Raw genomic sequence first — 4,110 nt, forward strand, 5'->3', positions numbered from 1 at the left:
CCCCCCCCCCCCCACTCCCTGGGCCCTAGGCCCTAGGCCCTAGGCCCAGCCTCCTGTTCACTCCCACCCCCTCCCGGGGCCCGGGGCCCAGCCTCCTGTTCACTCCCCCCTGCCCCGGGGCCCTGGGCCCTGCCTCCTGTTCACTGCCCCCCCTCCCGGGGCCCTAGGCCCTGGGCCCTGCCTCCTGTTCACTCCCCCCCCCTCCCGTGGGATCAGGGGGGCCCTGGTCCTCTCAGGGGGAGGCAGCGCAAAGAGAGACTGAGGTGAGGATGGAGAGAGTAACTGAGGGGAGTGGGTTAGGGTAACGGATTGGGACTGGGACTGGGACTGGGACTGGGGGAGGGGGAGATATTAATAACCACTGCCCCCAGTGTCAAGAACCCAACTGGTTCTTAAAGGGAAGGAAATCTGTCATCCACATCTGGCCTGATCTGCATGTTTGTTTTCTTTATTCAGCAGCAGTTATTACCCACTCCCTAACAGTCAACCACATTGCTCTGAGTCTGGAGTTACATGTAGGCCAGACCAGGTAAACGTGGCAGTTTCCCTCCCTAAAGGACTTTAGTGCATCAGATGGGCTTTTTTTTTGACAATTGGCAACAGATTGAATTCAAATTCCACTATCTGTTGTGGCAGGATTCAAAGGTGGGTCCCCAGAATGTTATCTGTGTCTCTGGATTAACAGTCCAGCGATAATACCACTAAGCCATCGTCTCCCTGTATACTATGTGACTCCAGATCCACAGTAGTGTGGTTGACTTTCAGCTGCCCTCTGAAATGGTAAGCCGGTAAGCCACTCAGTCACATCAATCGCTACAAAGTCTGAACAAATAAATAAAACTGGATGGACTATCAGGCAACAACCTGGACACTGTAACAACAATGGCAAAAACAGCCCTATCAACCCTGCAAAGTCCTCCTTAGTAACGTCTGGGGGCTATTGCTAAAATTGGGAGAGCTCTCTCACATACTAGTCAAGCAACAGCCTGACATAGTCATACTTGTGGAATTATACCTTACAGACAATAGCCCAGAAACTGTCATCACCAGTCCTGGATGTGTCCTGTCCCACTGCTAGGACAGACCCAGTAGCGGTGGCAGCACAGTGGTATATAGTTGGGAAGGAGTTGCCCTGGGAGTCCTCAACATTGACTCTGGGCCCCATGAAGTCCCATGGCATCCAGTTAAACGTGGGAAAGGAAAGCTGCTGCTGGTTACCACATACCATTTTCCCTTGTTTGATGAATCAGTACTCCTCCATGTTGAATAACACTTGAAAGAAGTGCTGTGGGTCATCAAGAGGAACAGAATTGCACTCCAATACAATCTGAAAGCTCATGGCCGAGCATATCCCCCACTCAATTAACATGAAGTGTCAACCTGGTGAAGCTACCAAACAGGACCATAAATAAAGTTGCTGGAAAAACTCAGCAGGTCTGGCAGCATCTGTGACGAAAAAATCAGAATTAACATTTCGGGTCCAGTGACCCTTCCACAGAACAGGACCAAACAGGACCACGTGCATGCCAAAAAGCATAAACAGCAAGTGATAAGACACCTCAGTGATCCCAAAACCAATGGAGCATGTCTAAGCTCAGCAATGCTGATTTGCAGTGGTGAGGTGAAAATGACAGCCTTTGACATCAAGGACACATTTGACCCTGTATGGCATCAACAGCCGTAGCAAAATTGGAATCAATGGGAATTGCGGCAAACTCTCCATTGATTTGAGTCACACGTGGCACATAGGAAAATGGATGTGGTTGTCGGAAGTCAATCATCTCATCTCCAGGACATCTCTGTCGGAGTTCCTCGGTGTCTGAGGCCCAACCATCTTTAGCTGCTTCAACAATGACCTTCCCTCTATCATAAGGTCAAAAGTGGGGACGTTGGATGATGATTGTACAATGTTCAGCACCATGCGCAATTCTTCGGATACTGAAGCAGTACATGTTCAAATGCAACAAAACCTGGACAATATCTAGGCTTGAACTGAAAAGTGGCAACTAACATTTGCGCCACAAAGACTGGGCAATGACCATCTCCAATGATGAACATAATGGTACAACATAAAAATAATGGAGAACTCCAGACTAACAAATATAGAAATATCACACATACGGAACAAATACTTAATTACACTAGCAACCACCCCAACACCGACAACAGAACTGCATCAGGACTCTATTTAAAGGAGCCACAACACATTGCAGCAACTGGAACTACGCAAAGCAGAACAGGAGCACCTATATGGAGTCTACACAAGAAATGGATACCTGAAAAACACAATCCGCTGTTGCCTCCGAGAAAGACGACAACAGGAGGACACAGCATGACCAGAATCACTAATCACCCTACCACACATCAAAGATATTTGAGAGTTGACCACAAGACTATTCAGACCCCTAGGTATAAGAGTCGCCCACAAACCGACAACCACCCTATGACAGCTACTGATGAACGTAAAGGATCCCATACCCAGAACCGGCAAAACTAGGGTAGAATACAAAATACCATGCAAGGTCTATGAGAAACACTACATAGGCCAAACCGGAAGAAAATTGACTATACGGATACATGAACACCAACTAGCCACCAACAGACACAACCAATTCTCACTTGTCTCGTTACACACGGACAACGAGGGACACAAATTTGACTGGAACAACACATCGATAATCGCACAAGCTAAACAGAGACACACCAGGGAATTCCTGGAGGCCTGGTATTCTAACTGGAACTCCATCAACAAACACATTGAATTAGACCCTGTGTACCAATCGCTGAGAAACAAAACCGGAAATAATACCAAGCACTCCGGCAAGCTGAGGCATATAAATAACAAGTGGGACAGAACACAAAGGAGGCGCACTGATGATGTTAGTGTTTTATTTCCCCATCCAACTCCATGTTGATTTAGATCCTTCCTGCTGTCCCTATCCCATCTCATCTTTCTCGTTTGCATTGCCCATAATGGACTTTGCTTGTAAGTATTGAATTGGCTACATGGGTGCTTTTACAGGTGGAGGGTAATGTTTAAAAAATAAAGCAACAATAAGGTCGTGGCGATTTTGGTGGTGGGAAGGTCGCTCATGATGTATGATAACACTTCTGGGTGGAAAAAAAAACTGAGCCAAACAAAATGGAAGCACAAACCACCACATCCCCTCTGCACCAAATTCCCACATTGCCTCCAAATTATGCACTCATTTAACCTGTGTATCACTCTGAATGTGATCTCTCCCTCCTGACCATGCAAAGCTTACTCACGTTTAAGAAAGGATGTACTGGCATTGGAGGCAGTTCAAAAGAGATTGACGACTGATTCCTGGAATCATGAGATTGACGTATCAGGAAAGATCAAACAAATTAGGCCTATATTCATTAGAGTTTAAAAGAATGAGAGATGATCTTTTGAAACATAAAAGATTCTGAAGGGACTCGACAGTCTCTTCTCCCAGATAGGAGTGAATGTTAGCATTTCCTACCTCAGAGAGTTGTACAGGCTAAATCATGAAAGAGAAAGGAGATACAATTTAGAAATATTGAGGACTATAAGTAACTGGCATGAAATAGGAGAGAAACAGGGGAATGAGGAGGCCGGGGAATGATTTTGTTGAATGATGGGGAAGGTCTGAGGGACTGAATGGCCTATTTCTGCTTCTATGTGTTATGTTCCTCTCTCAATTGCTGAAACACTCATTGGGGAAGCCCCTCATCATCCTACCTCCTTTTACCCTACCCAGAATCCTCATGCCTCTCCCTCTCCACCAACTCTCCTACCACCACCACAGCCTACAATCTCCCACCACCATCCCAAGTCTTCAAACCATTTTCCCACCCTCTCCCAGTGAACTAATCTCCTGCTCCAATCCTCTCCCCCCACCCACTTCCGTGACCCCATCTCCCTGTTTCTCTCCTGCAACCTTGATGTCCGCCTCACCACCCTCCCATAATGGCCTGATATGGCAATTGTTCTGCCCAGGACTATAAGAAACTACAGAAGGTGGTGTGCACAGCCCAGACCATCGCAGTAGCTAACTTACCATCCATGGACTCAATTTACTTGGCTCACTGCTACGGAAAAGCTGCCAACATCATCAAAGACCC

This window comes from Rhincodon typus, chromosome 1 (genome assembly GCF_021869965.1).
Source record: "Rhincodon typus isolate 14 chromosome 1, sRhiTyp1.1, whole genome shotgun sequence".
Lineage (NCBI taxonomy): Eukaryota > Metazoa > Chordata > Chondrichthyes > Orectolobiformes > Rhincodontidae > Rhincodon > Rhincodon typus.